The 19285-nt window shown below is 34.3% G+C and overlaps 1 pseudogene; it reads left to right on the forward strand.

Moving 5' to 3' along the window:
* The first annotated feature begins 17345 nt into the window (after positions 1-17345).
* On the forward strand, positions 17346-18253 carry LOC149139968 (uncharacterized; annotated as a pseudogene).
* The last annotated feature ends 1032 nt before the right edge of the window (positions 18254-19285 follow it).

The raw sequence follows: 19285 nt of genomic DNA on the forward strand, positions 1-19285 counted from the left end.
TATTTTGGGTTCCTACAGACCATCATATCAAAGTAGGATAGATGGTTCCCTAAGTGCATTCTGGTCAAGCCTCTAGTCATTGTTGGATACGAGGCTCACTAAATTAACTACTTTCCACCCTCAGACAAATGGCAAGAGGTCATCAACAGGAAGATTATGCACGTATTGTGCATGTACCACTCCAACCATCCATGAACATGGGATGAGAGTATCCCCAATATTCAACAAAGCTACATTAGATCTTTGCATAGCTCAACTAGGCACAACCCCTTTTGGGTGGGCCTGGGATTTCAACAATTAGGTCCCATTGATGTCACATTTCCCCTTGCCATTACATAGGAATAATCTACACATATTCAATCTGAAGCCACAAAAGCTACAAAGTTGATTGAACGAATTTAGCACATCTACCATCAATTCCATGATATCTTGTAGAAATCCAAGACTAAGTATAAAAACACCATGATCAACACCAGGTGTCCCACAAGTTCAAAGTCAAAGACAAGGTTCATTTGAATCTACAGAAGGAGCACCTTGCAGGGGCCCATCGGAATCTTCGACCACTCCACTATGGACCTTACACCATCACCAAGGCTATGTGATGCAGTCCAAGTTACCCGACTACAAATAACCCCAGGCTACTCCACACACAACTTCATATTTACTTCCTCTTCATCAATATTCATGAAACATTTTACATATGTATTCAAAATACGAATATGAATTTATTTTTATAAGTTCCATGAGATATATTTCTTTCACCTTCTAATACTTTTCATCACCTCATCCAATTACATAGGATTCAACTTATCAAATAATGCAACAAGTAAGCCAAACAGGTATTTAAAAACCAAACATGCAGTCCCGAAAACTTTTTGTGTAGTCACTTTGAAATGATTTCGTAGCACCCATTAAAACTCTACATTTCAGTTTTCTGGGAAGATGAAATGACTTGGCTCTTTTCACAATCAATTCTTCATGTCCTTGAATGGGTCCTTGACACAGTAAATGATTTCCTATGCCTTTCTTTGTTAGGAGTTGTATGCTATTATAGATTTTCCAATCATGAAAGGAAACTGGTAAAAAAGGATTTGACTACATTCCCAAATCAAAGTGCTCTACTCCACTATAAAAACATCCATATTTCTGCAACAACTTTGCATTCACTATGCCTGAACATTATGAAAGTTCCTCCACAGGGTTGTGTAACCATTACAACAAAACACAAAAGAATCATGACACTTTTCTTTTTCAACATGAACTGAACGTACAACATACTAGCACCAATAATAGGTCAATAGAAGGTACTCAACTATCCATGATAATATAAGGCTCAATAACAATATATCAACAATGCATAGCATCTACAACACATATATGACACTACAATACACCAGCAGTAGTAACACAAATCAATATTTAGACCAACACCATATATTCTAAACACTTCAACTACAACTATGTTAACAACGTAAAGTTATAGCTTCAAAACATTATCCCTGACATCACCTCGATCTCTGACCCATTGTCCTCAGGAATTACACATTCAAATTCTTACTCTAAATCGATAGAATTTTAAAGACAACCAAACACAAAGGGACAAAACTGCATTTAGCAATAATTCAAAGCAGAAATCAAATTTCTTCGACATTGGTATTTCAATTCAATCAAGCAACAACAACTTATAGTCCCCTTTTCCATCCAATTTCTCCATTCACATAGAAACCACTTTCTGGTTCACACAGATTGGAAAGTGCAATTATTTGCAACCCCATGACTATAATTTCATAGAGAAACAATATGTTCCTGTCTTCTCTCCCTCTCTCTTCTCTTCTCTTGGATCTTCTCCTCTTTTTCTCCTTCTTCTTCTCAAACACTCATTCTCTTTAAAAATAAGGATAACATGTGATAACTAAGAGTCACAAGAGATGAATTGTTTCCCCTTCTCCACAAAATAGTGGAAACTAAACTAAAAATATATTTACATCAAAAATCACTTCCTAATATAAATATTTATAATTTCTTACAAAATTTTTAAATTTCCTCCGAGCATTACCATGTGACCATCCCATCACATTGGTAAGATCTTGTCCATACTCTCACATCTTGTGCTCCATCTACGCACCTGCATCAAAATCCCAAGGTGAAAAATGTTCATGGTCCCCTGACCATGTGCTAGTGAAGTGAATCTTTCCTCAATCCCAAGCCTGATGTTGTAGTTGGTCCTTCTCCTTATCATGTTGCTCCATTATTTCCTTTCGTTGTAGTATTTTTCCTCCTTTGTTGATGAAAAATTTCTTTACCTTATGCAACATGTTGTCCATGATTATCATCTGACCTACATACCTCTTCTGTTAAGACTTCTATAGTATCAACTTCCTTACTTCTTCAATCTCGATGTCCAACTTATCCTTGGGCTGGCTCAAATCACTTCTTCCTTGCTAAACTTCATCATTGCTATCCCTTACTAACATCCTGGTGGTCAATGCTAAGTCCTCTATTCCTCAATATTCCTTGAAGATGTTGTTATCTCTGTTGAGGTTGATCTTTACTACCCTCTACCATTTATTATGTTTCCTTCATAGAAAAGTTGTCTTTCATTCCTCCATAGTTGTTTAAGACACTCATATGTCTTTCCTCTTACTTCCCTTTATAAAAGATATCATTGTCTCCTTGGTGAAACATACTGTTGCTTTCCTCTAACCATTACATATTTTCCTTCTTCTCATCCAAATTTGCAGAATTTCTATGGATTCCAAATTCTATATTTCATGCTAGCCAGTTTTCTAAAAATTCAATTTCAAAATTTGTATTGACACAAGGAAATAGTTCTTCACATTCTACCTCAATTTCTTCAGGTGAAATATACATTTCTATGTTATTAGAAATGTATAAATTCTCTTCTCCATTTGTATCCTCTTCAAACAACTTATCCAACAAATGTAGTTCAACTTCACGTCTTACAAGAACTTCATCTTCCTTTAGAAAAAAACCCAAGTTATTCTTGTCCTTCCTCATCTCCAATTCTGATCATGTTCAACTTCAATACTTTGCACAAACATTTCTTGAACTTCTCCATTTATAACATAATTCACATTCTGTCCATTCTTCTTCATCTTTTGTATTAATCTCCAAAAATAATCTGCCATTCTTTACTAAACCTATATTCACACACAAATTATTAGTCTTAAAATCATAAGGCCTTGTACCCTCATTTGATGCTTCTTGCACCATTTATTCATGTTGATCTCCATTATTCAAATAATATGTGAGACTCCCAATGAGCCTCTCATCAACATATTCTTCATCACTATTATTCTCTCCAAGGATGGATCCTTGTTCCAGTGCACAAATGTACATTATCTCTTTCTTAGTTTCTCCAAGCATCCTTTCCTCATGCAATGTTAAAGGATGTAATGCGTACCTTTTGTTTATGTTGCACATTATGTAGATCAAAATATTGCTCCATCTATAGTATCCTTGTTACCAGATCCTTGTCATAAAACTTACTCATATCAATCTTTGGAATGTGGTTGATCTGCAACCCAAAGTTAGAGTCTCTAAATTCATGATTAACATTCATTTTATTCTCATCATGATTTTCATGGAATACCTTGACGCCATTAGGAAGCATTTCTTGTAGCAACTTTGTTAACCTTCCTTCAAACTTTCCATATATGTCTTCAAACCTTCCATCTTAACATTCATGCCATCCTTCAAATATTCCATGTCTGATTTTAAAACGTTATTCAAGCCATCCATATTGGATACCATTTCATTTTTTGTTACTATTTGCAAGAGCGAAAGTTGTTGCACTTGGTCTCATAATTTTGATATATCATGTTGCATTTCTTCCTCTTCTTCATGCATCATAGTAGAGATTTATGGTTTCTTACTATGTGTGTCCATTTTTTTTCTTTAGGGCATTTTGGAATCAAATAGTGATATCTATGCTTCACTATTCCCTTTGAATCACTTCAAACTGATTTTTCAAACAAAAGTTATGCAAAATTAAAAAAACAATACACACCTTTTTCTTGCTTTTTTGGATCTAGATATTGAAATTGTTGTATCCCTAGAATTTTGACTCTCTAAGATATGAAATTATGTCCTATGGTATCCCTCTGAGTCTTCTTTCTAGTGCCACATGTCAGGCTAAAATTGGATTCTTCAAGTTAAATTTATGCCCAATCTCCCATGATGACTTGATTATGGACTAGTTCAGTAGAGCGAACTTATAATACATGCCACATATCATTGTTTGAACCTTCAGCCCTAAAAATGATACATTAAAAGACATAGTCTGTGCAATTTTAGTCACTTTTTACGAAATTCAAATCTGATGCTCGTAGAGAAATTTATGATGATTTTCCCAAGGTCACCTGTTTGAAATTGAATTCTGGAGCATGCAAAAACCTTAACTTCTTCGAATCATATCTCAGAAATTATAGCGAACCAAGGTGTGAAATTTTTACAGGAAGTTCACCAATATTTCAGATCCACGTGGTTGAAATTTTATATTTTGAACCTTTGTAGAAAAGAAATTATAGCGGAAATTCCAAGATGGCTTGTTTGAAGCAGTGAAACCCTAGAGTCCAAAGCTCTAATACCAAATGTTATGCAACCAAATCACAAAATAGAAGAAAAGATATATCAACGACTTGAAAATTAGTCTCTTCGAAGGGATAACCTCCTTTACATAACATAATGAAAAATTCTTGGATGATACAAATGACAAGACCTCCTTGATATATATAGGAGTCTAAGTCGTCACAATATAATCAAAGCCTACATAACACTAATAATTTAAGGGCACAACAATAACAATAGTGGGCTTCTATGGGGCACAACAATAACAATATGGGGACTACATGGGCACAATAATAACAATAAGGGGGCTACATTAATAATAACAATAAGGGAGATACACTAGTATTATAGGGAGCTAGAAATATTTGTGCACCCACTCCACAACTACGATTAGGTACTTAATGTAAAAGAACAAGATAAGAAACATATATACAACAAGAGGCTCCCAAAAATTGCCTCAAAGTCCAAGATCAATAACTACTTTCTCAAGCAAGAAAGGCAGAAAGGTGCCAAGTTGTCACAAAATCATTGGTGAATAAAGGAAGAAGTCATTCTATAGAATATCAATAACACGAAAAATATTATTACATCTAAATTTACGAAGAATATGTGGTGCTATAAATAATGAGAGGACAAAACAAATATAAGATATTATATGGAGGTATCCGACGCTAATCTAAAATATCAAAAGTATCACTATGCTTTGACTAGTTCAAAGAAGGAAACCCATATTGTTAGAATATAAACAAACTCTCACTAGCTGTATAGTGAAACTAAGCATAGAACAATTCTCAAAACATTGTGAGATGAACTAATATGTCATCTTTGTGGCATTAAAATGGTTGAATATGAAAATCACTTTATCTTAGAGTACCATAGATATGCCCATATTGGATTATAGTTTCAAAATATTTATCACATTAACTACCTTCCTAACTTTATAAATCATTTAACCTATCGCGATCTTAAAACATTTACTTTCAATATTTTTCAAACATAAAAATAATATTCCAATAAAATCTATTTTTTATTTTTTATTTTTAAATATTAATCCTCATGCTTATTATATTTATTATTAAAATATTTATTAACTCAATATATTTTTTACTATAATAATATAATTTTATTATTTAAATAATATTTTAATTATTAAATTTAATATTATTTTTATTTTTTATTATTAATAATTGATATATAAATTCTTTTCAATTAAATCTGTACCAATCTTTGTTGCTTATATTTGTCAACTCCCTGTTATGTAAAGTACTCGCACTTTATAAATGAAATATTTATTGATACTATAAGGAAATTAATAAATAATAAAATCAAAAAGTTCATTTTAAAAATTTATCCAAAGTAGCCAGTTTTAAGAGGAAAAAAGCCTAGTTGTAATCCCCAGTGAGTTGATCCCAACCCCTATAAATTATTCTTCGTAAATCAAAATAAAATAAAGCTTCTTGAATAGTGGTTAGTAAATATTGAATATTTATGATTATATCTTAACGATAGGAAATTGAAATTTATGAATATTTATAATTATATTTTTAACCATATATATAGAGATCTGAAATTATGTTAAAAATAGTTATATTTTTTTATTTAATTAAAATTATATTATTTATAGTTATATTTTTTTATTTTTTTTTTCAATTTAATTAAAAAAATAGTGCTTACATAAATATTGTTTATATATATAAAATAGGCGTATAGCTTACTGTAAAAATTACTTAAAATAAAATTGTAATTTAATTAATTAATTTATTAATTTTTAATGGTATCTTTAATATAAATTGATATACATTTTACTAATCATTTAATTTAGTTTATATAGCTATTGTAATTGTAACAATTATTACAATGATTCTATAGCTTAAGTAGTTATTTTAACTTTACTAAGTTACAAACTAGCAATTGCACTAGATGTTGCAAAGGAAATGGGGTAAGGCATAGATTCAAGAAGAATCGTGATATATACAAAATCATTGAAGATAAAAATTAGTAAACAAAATGTCATTCAAAGCTAGAAGATAAAGATAAATCACTTAATTATGCCAAATTTTTGTTTAATATTTTATTGATTTTGAAAAATAACAAGTATTAGTCCATATTTATGTTAGATGAAATATAATGATAAATTCCAACCATTTATACTTATTTTACTTTGATGTTATGCTCTCAATATTTCCAAAATTGCCTTCTAGGTGGTTGGTTTCTCCTTGTGAAAGAAAAGGTAAGGATACTCAAAATTGCATTCTAGTTAATAGGACTCACCTTAGAGGAAGAAAGGTGGCGATACACAAATTGTATATCATTTTTGCAATCTTTTAACTTAGACTGTAACCCCTTTGTATATTCTAGGGTTTTCTGGTTTTGTTAGGGTTTGTTTTTTAACATATTTGACTTCATATTATTTTATCCCTATCCCCTCTTTTATTTTAGCTAGTATTTAGGTATATTTCTAAAGAGTATACAATCTATCATCAAAATCGATCCATTCAAATATGTTATTGGAATCAATCCATGTAAAACGTTGATTATAAATTCTATTAACAAATACATCCATTCAAAATTACAACTGGGAAGTTGGAGCCCTAGGTAATCAGATTTAAATTGAGATTTTAATGAACATGCTTTTAATAAAAGCCTAGGATAAAATGTATCTGAATAGGATCTAGTATAAAAATAGGACCTAAATGTTAAGCTTTGAAATTACACCTCTCCTACACATTTTCCCAGACTTTTTCCACTCACCAGTACTCCATAAGCTATCAGAGATCATTGCATATTGATTCTAAAAGAGCATCTAAGTGGTTTTCTAACTATGCTTTTGTGTTTGCTGTTTGACTTAGATTTTTCTCATTAGCTATGGAATGCAGCCACTTTCCGCAACTATTTTTGTTAAACTCCAGGTTGCAGATGACATCAGGCAAAACGAGACATGTGGGCAGATCAGGAATGACCTGGACATGGATCAGGTCCTGTTGGTTCAACTGGATTCATTAAGGAAAGTCGTGGTCAACAGTGGTCAAGCGGTGTGCAAACAGAGGAGTCCTATAGCAACAGGACTTTGTATTCAAGCACATGAAGGATTCGTGGCCGTTCCTAGATCCCTGAGGTCTTGTTGACAGCTATAGACTGCCCCACGATGCAAATCCAACAGCCACTTTTGATAGATTGAATAATCTCGGCAACCATTATGTTAAATTCATGGACGCTGTCTTTTATGTGTCCTCTGTTCACAGGAAAACAATTATAAAGCTTTTGTTATAAATAAAGTGTTTCCAAACGCATAGAGTTAGTCTTTGTTGATGTAATTTCGCTATTAAAGTTTATTGTGCTGTGACACTAGTCCCACTGTGGTAACGAGAGGATTATTCCTCTATTTTGAATTATAAAGAAGACTCTGTTTTTATATGACTGCCTGAGCACAATTTTGGATTGATAGCCTGTTGACCAAGGCTGTGCAGAGGGCCCTTGCACACTGAGGTTTTGTTTCCTTATTGCTGTACACTTTTTTTGTATTGTTTCCTTATTTCCATTGCACATGTTTCATAGTTATCCACCTGTGTATATATTTCATCTATTATGGTATTAACATTTCATTCCTGTTTATGATTTTACAAGCTTTGTATATTGCTGTTAACGCTGATCAGTGTGTGTATGTTTCAGGATAGAGTAGGCCCAGGCATTTTCATATAATTTTCGCAATAACTAGTGACATGGGATTAGCCTCTCTGCTGACTTTGCTTTTCTTAGTTTTCTTTTTTTAATTCCAGTTCTGTTTTGTTGATTTCAGTCTTATTCACTTGCTTTGTTAGTTAGTTTAGATATCAACTTGCTCATATCATTGACGATTATCTCTGAAATCCATAGCTTAGACTACCTGGCGAGGTATCAGATTATGAATGATGTGATTTGATTTTAGTTTTACTTTTCTGTAATTAGACATCAACTTGCTCATATCATTGAAGTTATCTCCGAAAGCCATAGCTTAGACTACATGGCGAGGTATCAGACTATGAATGATGTGATTTGATTTTAGTTTTACTTTTCTACAATTAGACATCAACTTGCTCATATCATTGACGTTATCTCCGAAAGCCATAGCTTAGACTACATGGCGAGGTATCAGACTATGAATGATGTGATTTGATTTTAGTTTTACTTTTCTGCAATTAGACATCAACTTGCTCATATCATTGACGTTATCTCCGAAAGCCATAGCTTAGACTACCTGGTGAGGTATTAGACTATGAATGATGTGAATTGATTTTACTTTTACTAGATTGCAATTTTTTTGATTTATTTGAGTGCAGTAGCTTAATTAATTTTTATTTATTTAGAAGGCAGCAGGGATAATGGTTTCATGATCAGTAGTTCATTATTTTCTTGATTTGAATAGCAGCACATTTTTATTCTTGTTCAAGTATTAATTTCATCACTAGTATGTTTTAAGACCCTCTGAAGTGTTAAGTTTTGGAAATCATTATAGAGGACATAATTTCCTTAAAATCTATATCCATACTTGCCTTCTAGAGTATTCTTAAAACTCAAGAATAGGATTTCCATTCATATTAGGAGATAAACGAAGATAAAAAACCCCAAAACAAAATAAAAATTGAAAACGAAAAAAAGGTAAGAAAGAGGCTGTCTTGCACATATAGTGCGCCACACTTGATCAGTATACGACTATCAGATTGATAATTAATGTAGCAATTTAGGACACACTAAATTGACTAAACACTAAATATAAATGTAGACTATGAAAGTGAAGCTAGTAAACCAAGTATAACATATTTGACATATATTTAAAAAAAAAGACTAAACATACATTAAATAAAGAGTATTTTTTTTGGAAAGGAAATGGTTATGGTTTAAATTAGTTATTAATAAAAAGGTTGGAATCCATTACATATTCTTCACTATTGTTATTGATTGATTCTTGCTGGGAGAATCCCGGTAGCTGGGTTGGTTTGTTGGCTCGTTGGTGGTAACCTCACTTGTATGTTGGTAAGTACTTCCCTCTCTAATCAGTTGGGAATGATGGGGGACATCTATTTTCTCATATAGCAGACATCTCTTCTTTCATCTGTTGGCAACTTGGAATGAGTGAATTTGGGGAATGGGTGCTTCCTAAGTATCACCTCCCCCTGGTCCCTCCATTCAACCAACAACATAGTAAAATATCATTTGAATGGCCAAGAAAACTTGTTAAACTAACTCTCTCATGTCTGGTGGAAACTTGGGAACTCAAGCAACTCATATGCTAAGAACTTGGCATAATATCTTCTGGTGGTGGTGGTAGGTAAAAGGCCTTCTATTTCTTTCGAGTATGCAGTGATGGGGACCTTCTGTCATGGTCTGGAGTACTACTCTTGTCGTCTGTTGGGAACATGGAATGCGTGGAATATTTAGGGTAATGGGTTCTATTACAACTTAACATTAGGAATACATAATGCACTTCCCACATAGAAAAGGCTACACATTTACTAGCTTTTTCTTAGTTGGAGGTTGCATTGTATCATGAGTTTGATTCTGAGTTGGCGGGTTTGAGAAGTATTATTTTTACCCTTGAAGAACAAATGCTTATACTCTTTGTTCCTCTTTTCTTGCCCTTATCTCTTTTTATCCATCCATGTCTTATGGAAATCATGTTGGCCTCTTCATTAGTCTTAACTCATATTATTTCCTCTAATTTATTTGGCTCCATGACTTGAATCTCATTTTTTATTAGAATCTACAGTTTGTTGAGAAAACAACTGACTTAAATTTTCCATCCTTGATAAATGAGACATACTTCAAAAGCTTCATGAACTTACATTCATATTCACTTACTGTCATGGTTCCCTTCTTTAGGTCATGAAACACATTGACTTTTTCCATATAATAAGAATAAAATCAATATCTTTTATCAAGGTACCTTTCAAATTGTTTCTAGGTTACTTTTCTTTGTCTATGCTTCTTCCCTTATCGATTATGTTCCCACAACAATGAAGTATTCCTAGCCAATTATATATTTCCAATCTCGCCTTTTGGGTTATTGTTAACCAAGCTTCAACTTCTTGCCTCATTCTCGTCTTTGCATCAAAAGTTGGCAATTTTGATTTATTTCATATTCATTGAAGATTATTAGTGGGTATTTCTACCTTTTTATCAAATTATGATAACTCTATAATGACTCTTAACAAAGTGGAATCAGAAGGTGACTTCCTTGATCCATGAGTTCTCTCATTGGAATCTATGCTTCCATTGTATACTATTTTCCCTTCAATTGTTTATTTATTTATGAAAAATTGCACAACAACTAATTATTCACCTAATTTTTCTCCTCTTAGGCTTGCTCTATATGCACAACAAGGTTTCTTACTATCTTAGCAAGATTGCTTGACATCTCTTCTAATGACCAATTGAATGCATCTCCGCTTCTTTGATGTGGATTTCATGCACATTAAAGTTCCACGTAAGAAGGAAGGGCATTGTGAGGACTTTTTGGACTTATCGGATTAAAACTAATAGTTTTTTATGGAGGAGGTTTACTTTGCGGGTTCAAAAAAATATTGATAAGAATCAATTTTTTACCTTGCTTTTCAAAGGGGAGAGCCTTCCCATGAATTATGTAATGAAGAATCATACGCAACCACAATTCTTCACACAACTTCCAATTAGTAGCAATTAGTCTAAAATGACACAAAAAATACCACACTTGAAAGACTCTTTGATCTCTCCTTCTTGAGAGCTATTCAATAAGTACCTATATGCCCCCCCTACTTAGACACTTCTAAACTAGTGCTTCTCCAAAAGCAGAGAATTGAACTTATTTCCCCCATTTTTAATATGGATAAACCCTTAACAAATTTATCACTTTCTTTCTTCACTAACTTGAGTGAGAGACTTCTTCTTTAGTCAAAGTGACTCCTTCACTAGGTGAAGCCATACATAGCCAAGTTTCACTTTTTATTTACTAGGAGTAGTGAGTTCTTGTTTTTCTTCTCTTGGTGCAACATCTCATTCATTAGGTGGAGCCACACTTAGTCAATTTACACTTTTCATTAATTGGGAATGGTAATTTCTTCTTTACCTAGAGTGATTACGTCATTAGGTGCAAGAAAACTTAGCTAATTTTCACTTTTTCTTCACTGGACAAAGTGAATTCTTCTCAATGCCATTAAGGGGAGCCACTGTTTTTCGATTTGCAAGTTTCCTACATTATGTATAGAAATTTTGTAGGCAGAGAGGATCCTTCATTAGGCATAGTTAACCTCCACAGATTTTCACTGTCTTCATAATAAGGAGTGAGTTCTTCTTGAGGTGAAATGACTCCATGACACAGAGCCACACTTAGACAATTTTCACTTTTATTTCACTGGGTAGAATGAATTCTTCTGTAGGAAGAGCAACTCTTTGATTTTGATTTTTTCTTCATGAAGTAGAGTGGCTTCTTCTTTAGGTAGAGGGACCCTTAAAAAATTCCTCACTTTTACTTCACACTTAAAATATGTCGTCACAAATCTATGCCATGTAAACAAAAATAGTATTTATACTAGATAGAGTGCTACATTAACATTTTTTCCCCTTCTCTAAGAAAAGAGAGTTGGTGAAATTTTGTCAATTTCTATTTGTGCTTCTGATTCACCTTGTGTGCTTCATTTCCTTAACAAGACAAAGGGACACAACCCTTTTCTACCCTATAAACTTCACCATAAATCCAACCTTCGTGGGATTCGACCTAAAATTAGACTCTACATAGATTTTGTTTCCCCTCAGTTTGCATGAGGGTTAACTCAAGTGTTGAAGATGATGTTGTGCCAAAAGAGTTGTAGTTACAAGACTCCCAGATGCATATTTGAAGTAACTTTTTAATTATCTTATGGTCATTTGTTATGAAACCAGCTCAAGAAAAGATAGATCAACGCCTTAGAATTCAGCCTCTTCGAGGGGGAAACCTCCTTTACATTACATAAATGAACAATTCTTAGATGATTCAAATGAAAAGACCTCCTTTCTATATATAGGAGTCTAAGGGGTCATAACATAATCAGAGCCGACATAATAATAATAATGTAAGGACACAATAATAACAATAGTGGGCTTCTAAGGGGCACAATAGTAACAATATGGGCACTACATGGGTACATCAATATAATAATTGGGTTATACTAATAACAATAAGGGGTTACACTAGTAGTATTGGGGCCTAACATGCCCCTCTCCTTCAAAAAGTGTTGTCCTCAACACTTGAGTAGTTCTTGATGCTTCTGTATAAAATTCTTGTCCTCCCATGTGGAATATTCAGTGGGTAAGTTCTTCCACTTGATGAGATACTCTAAAATTGATCGATTTCGTAGTTGTTTGGTTCTTGTTTCTGTGACTGCTCCAGGTTCCAATATGATTTTTCCTTCCTCTTCAATTTCTGGCAATATTGTTTGAATTTGGATCTTTTGCAACTTTTGAATAAGTGGCCATACTTCTTCATCCTTCTTCCATTCATCCCTTGCTTCATTTATCCAATCTGGTTGGATAATATAAATAGCACAAAACAATGCTTCCACATCCTCATCCTCGAAGAGTCTTCCAATTCGGTAAGGTCGCCATTTTTTAAGTGCATGTAGTATTGCCAACATTTCCTTCTCATAAATAGCTTGCTTGAGATGTAGCAGTAAAAATACCCAATCACCTACATCAAAACATTTTTCACTACGATGTTGATCTACCTGTTGTTTCGTTTGATTTGCACCGAAGTGGCTTTATCCTTTAAAAGTTGGAGAACTTGTTGTTGATGCTCGATGTGATCTTTCACTGCTTGAACCTTTTTCTTCTTGATATGTCCTTCTATCTCTAGAGTTTGACGAGTGGTAATTTCTTCCAATCCTTTACAAGATATGGTCGGATTCATTTCTTGATGCTCGATGTGATCTTTCACTTCTTGAACATTTTTCTTCTTGATATGTCCTTCTATCTTGATAGTTTGAGGAGTGGTAATTTCGAACAATGAATTACAAGATATGGTTGGATTCATTTCTTATTTCTCGATGTGATCTTTCACTTCTTGCACCTTTTTCTTCTTGATAAGTCCTTCTATCTCGAGAGTTTGAGGAGTGGTAATTCTTTCCAATGCTTTACAAGATATGGTCTGATTCATTTCTTCTTTCTCTGGGGTGGGGTCCTGGTGTATATCTTCTTCTTTTGATGTTTCTTGATCCTTTTCTTCCTCCTCTTCATATTCTATGTAAAATAATTTCTTCTCAGCACACTTATGACCTTTAGTGCATTTGCTATCACAATTGTAACAAAGCCCTTTTTCTCTTTTTTCTTCCAATTGTTGTGGTGTAACCCTTGTAGGTTGTGGAAGGCTAAGAGAAAAAACACTTCCATATTTATAGCTGTGAGGGGTACGCTTCCTGGTTTCCATAATTTTTCTTTCCACTATGTCACAAAGCCCTTTTACTCTTTCCAATTGTTGTGGTGTTGCTCTAAAGAAGGTGTTTCTCTTTGTATCCTCATAATGTGCTATCATTTCCTCCGTGAAAATTGACCATGTAACAAGTTGTTTACGAGAACAAAGCCCTTCGTACCATAAAAATTGATCTGGTTCTAAATATGAAGATGCAGTACATACCTTTTGTAACAGTTGTACACCATGTAGATCAAAATATTGCTCCATCTGAAGTATCCAATTTACCGGATCCTTGCCATCAAACTTCCTCATCTTGATTTTTCTTGATTTTAGGAGCTCGACCTTGAAATGACTTTAACTTTGTACTTTCGTATCTTTAAGTTCTGAAATTGTGATCTATAGTAGCCCTCTGTGTCCTCTTTCCAATGCCACCAGTCTGATCCAAATTAGATTCTCTAAGAAAGAGTTATGGACAATCTCCCAAGATGACCTGATTATAGACCTTTCCAGAAGAGTGAAATTGTATGAAGTTCCACGTGTCACTGTTTCGACCTCTGGATTTGAAAAACGTATACAAGAAACTACAGTCCGTCCTCTTTCTGTACCTTCCTACGAAATTTCAATCCAATCCATAGGAAGAAAGTTATGACGATTTTCCCCAGGTCACCTATTTGGAATGTAATTCAAGAGTCTGCAAAAAGACCAACTTCCTCAGATCATATCTCCACAAATATAGCGCGAAAAGCTCTGAAATTTGGACACGAGGTTCAGCGCGATTTCTTCTCAAATGGGTTTTTTTTGTAACTTCTGAAATGTCGCAGAAAAAAAGTTATAACGAAAATGCCATGGTGACCTGTTTGGAGCAGCAAAACCCTAGAATCCAAAGCTCTGATACCAAATGTTATGAAACCAGGTCAAGAAAAGATAGAAAAGATAGATCAACGCCTTAGAACTCAGCCTCTTCGAGGGGGCAACCTCCTTTACATTACATAAATGAACAATCCTTAGATGATTCAAATGAAAAGACCTCCTTTCTATATATAGGAGTCTAAGGGGTCATAACATAATCAAAGCTGACATAATAGTAATAATGTAAGGGCACAATAATAACAATAGTGGGCTTCTATGGGGCACAATAGTAACAATATGGGCACTACATGGGTACATCAATATAATAATTGGGTTATACTAATAACAATAAGAGGTTAAACTAGTAGTATAGGGGCCTAACATCATTTGTAATGTTAGTTTGTCATGTCCATGATCATGTTGTATTATTTTGTAAGTGAGATTGTACTTATATATTATATTGTATCTATAGCCCAACTATGACAAAGTTGTACTAAGAAAATGCTTATGAGTGTTATTTTCACCTAGTTGACTCTAAATCCTTCTAAGTTATTTCACTTGCGTAAATTTGTGCATCAACTAACTCCTCCAAAGCCATAAGCATGTTCTATGTACACCTAGCTTAGTTGATGAGCTTCTTAGCCCTTGGATTATTGTTTTTTCATACATCTCACATTGAGTCATCATGAACATCAAGCCATAAGAATGTTCTATGTACAGCTTGAGTCATCATTAACATCAAGCCATAGGCATGTTCTACGTACACCTATCTTAGTTGATGAGCTTCTTAGCCCTTGCATTATTGCTTTTTCATACATCTCACATTGATTCATCATGAACATCAGTCAAAATTGGTTTCAGTCAATAAAAGTCCTTGTACATAGATTTTTTTTCCCCTCGGTGCGCATGAGGGTTAACTCAAGTGTTGAAGATGATGATGTGCCAAAAGAGTTGTAGTTACAAGACTCTCAGATGCAGATTTGAAGTAAACTTTTAATTATCTTCTGTCAGTTTGTCATGTCCATGATTATGTTGTATTATTTTGCAAGTGAGATTGTACTTATATATGATGGGTCAATTTATTATATTTTATTTATAGCCCAACTATGAGAGAGTTGTACTAGACAAATTCTTATGAGTGTTTTTTCACCTAGTTGACTCTAGATCCTTCTAAGTTATTTCACTTGTGTAAAGTTGTGCATTGACACACTCCTCCAAAGCCATAAGCATGTTCTATGTACATCTAACTTAGTTAATGAGCTTCTTAGCCCTTGGATTATTTTTTTTCATACATCTCACATTAATTCATCATGAACATAAAGTCATAAGCATGTTTTATGTACACCTTGAGTCATCATTAACATCAAGCCATAAGCATGTTCTATGTACACCTAGCTTAGTTGATGAGCTTCTTAACCCTTGGATTATTGTTTTTTCGTACCTCTCACATTGAGTCATCATGAACATCAACGAAATATGGTCTGAGTCAATAAAAGTCCTTGTACAAGGTCACACCATTACCCCTTCTATGAGACCTCAACCCTCAACATATTTTCATGCATTACACATATTTTTATGCATCCGCATGTGTGGAACCTATCCCACTAGGGCCTTGCATTATTTGACCATCTCCTTACTTGATTTAGCATGAATCCTTGGGAAACAATGCGTTTGAAATCTAGAAACACATATCTCTTAAGCTTTTTGATATTGACGGACCCACCCCAAATGACACAATGAGCTGTTCGGGTAATTGACCTAGAATAGGGTTTGACTTCCACGCTATGCGCTTTTATGAAGGAATCACCTTAAATGTGGGAAATCCACTATTGAATTTAGCGACTTCAAGACCTCGGTGGAACAATACCTTTCAAATCAGAACCTGGAGAAACAAGAACCCATGTAAAAAGGGGAAGAGCTGCTTTAGCCAAAATTGCATTACATTACAAGGTTTTCAATTTGACGAACCAAATCAATTGGTCGGCATCGTGATATCTTGCTTCAGGGGAGAGCGATGTAAATCAATAGTGATTTGGCTTTAAAAAAAGGAAATTATAGGCCCTGTTAGATGGATATGACTCTAAACTTAGATAAATGAAATTCGCTTTACAAAACTTGTCTTGTCTTTCTAGCTATGGAAATTGTGTGTTGCGGAGCGGAACCAAGCCATATCTCTAATAAAAAAAATAGGAAATTATAGGCCCCAGTGGATGGATATGACTCCGAACTCAAATAAATGAAATTCGCTTTACAAAACTTGTCTTGTCTTTCTGGATATGGCAATTATGTGTTGCGGAGCGGCACCAGACTATCTCTCTGATATATGTGATTATGCATTCAATGTTATCTGACCAAAGGCAGGTAAATACTCTTCAATTGTTCAAAATTGTGGCAAATTGTTTCACTCTTCTTCCTGTCCTGAACGGTCCTGATGAAATATTCATTTTTTTTCTTGAAGTATGTTTTTGGGGGCTATGTCAAGGAAAATTGCTAGACAAATGATTGTAATCCTATGGTGAAAGGAACCCTGCCCTCTCTCAAGGACAACCACAACTATACCACTGTGGGAACAAATTAGTTTGTATTTGGTGGCACAGATGGGAAGAATCCTCTACGGGATTTGCATATGTTGGACACTACTACAAATACATGGGTGCAACCTAACCTAAGTGGTGAAGGACCAATAGCTCGTGAAGGGCACAGTGCTGCACTCATTGATCACCATCTATTTATATTTGGAGGTTGTGGAAAAGCTTAAGATGAATATGAAGAGATATATTGCAATGAACTTTACATACTAAAAATAGTTAACTTAATTTGGATAAGGGATGCAACCAATGGTACACCACTGTCTCGAACAGATAGCCACACTTGCTCATCATGGAAGAACAATATTATAGTCTTGGGTGCGGAGGATGCATCAAAGTCTTATTTTTCTTATGTCTATGTCCTTGATGTAGATACACTTGTGTGGAAAGAGCTCAACACAACTGGCCAGATATTAGCACCTCGGGCAGGCCATGCAACAATATCCCTTGGAAAGCATTTGTTTGTGTTTGGTGGATTTACTGATGATCGTAATTTATTTAACAATATTTACGTCCTAAACATAGAGACTGGAGTGTGGACCAAGGTAGCAACCACAGGTCAAGGACCTCTGCTAGATTCTTTATTGCTAGAGATTGTTTGGATTTCACCAAAGGAATTCTCATATTCATAGGAGGGTGCAATGGAAACTTGGAGGCCCTGTACACTACAGAGTGTAGACATCCTTTGGCATATATTGATTTATCATGTTGGTTAGTCGGATGGGAATTAAGCTTGGGATTTATCCAATTAAGAATATATTTTTCACACAAGCATGGAAAGAATATAATTTTGTGGAGAGGACAAGTTTTGCATAGTTGGAAGCCAATATAGAAAAAGATAAAAACAAAATTACTTAATCCTTACATTCTCTTACAATATCGTTAAATTGTTCTCGTGGTTTGGATCCATGCACATCGATTATCTAGATTTTTGGACCACTTTTTTAAATCCAAAAAATATTCCTATTGAGCGAAATATGTACAACGCATTTTAAACTAACCACTCGTTAAAAGTACATGGATCCTAGCTAGCTAGTAAGCTTTAGAACCATAAAAATTTCCATATGGGATCAAGATTGAGTTGAGTACATCAAAATAAAATCAGAGCTCATCAAAATTAAATAAGCTTTCATAGTTTGTCATGTCATTTAACGCAGCAGTAGGAATCATGTCTACATTGTACAGAAGGGCATCTTTGTTTGCTGGTAGCAGCCTTATCCTTCTACAGCTAGCTCAAGATCAGTGATAATGGGCTCCGACACATCCTTTCCCTCCTCCAGCTCAGGAGGCAATAAACCTTAGAGATGACCAGTGCCAGGCGAGGGAATGTGTTGTTCTTGGGGGCAGGCAGAGGCAACTAGTTATGGCACTGAATGGCCAGGCCTTTTGGATTAATTTCTGATCAAGAAAAGAACTGGGCTTGAAACATGTGATTTCTTTTTCTTTTTATTTGAAGATGTGCGAGCAGTGCCAGCTTTGTATTGAGAACTATTAATTTGCAGAGAATAGGAAGGGATCCAATTTGGAAGATATTTTTTGCTTCTCAAATAAACTGATATGGTTGAAAACTTACCATCGAGATTTCGTAGTAGAACGGTATCTACTCATGTAGGGCAGTCTCTTTAGTGGTATGAACTCTGTCTTCCACCTCATTTCTTCCTTAATAAAATAACTTACCTTAGAAGAACTTACCTTTTCCAAGGAGGAGGTTTTGGCTAATGCACATGCACACATTTTTATTACAACATTTTTATTGCAAATTTTCTCATGAACAATATGACCTTGCAATTTTTTTCTTTTTAATAAAGATGAATGTGCAAGAACCTTTTTAAAAATTGTGTGCATATTCTAGAAAAATGTGCAC

Source organism: Pinus tabuliformis, chromosome X (genome assembly GCF_031772625.1).
Source record: "Pinus tabuliformis cultivar Carrire ecotype Pingquan chromosome X, CPIR1, whole genome shotgun sequence".
In the NCBI taxonomy this organism is placed as follows: Eukaryota; Viridiplantae; Streptophyta; class Pinopsida; order Pinales; family Pinaceae; genus Pinus; species Pinus tabuliformis.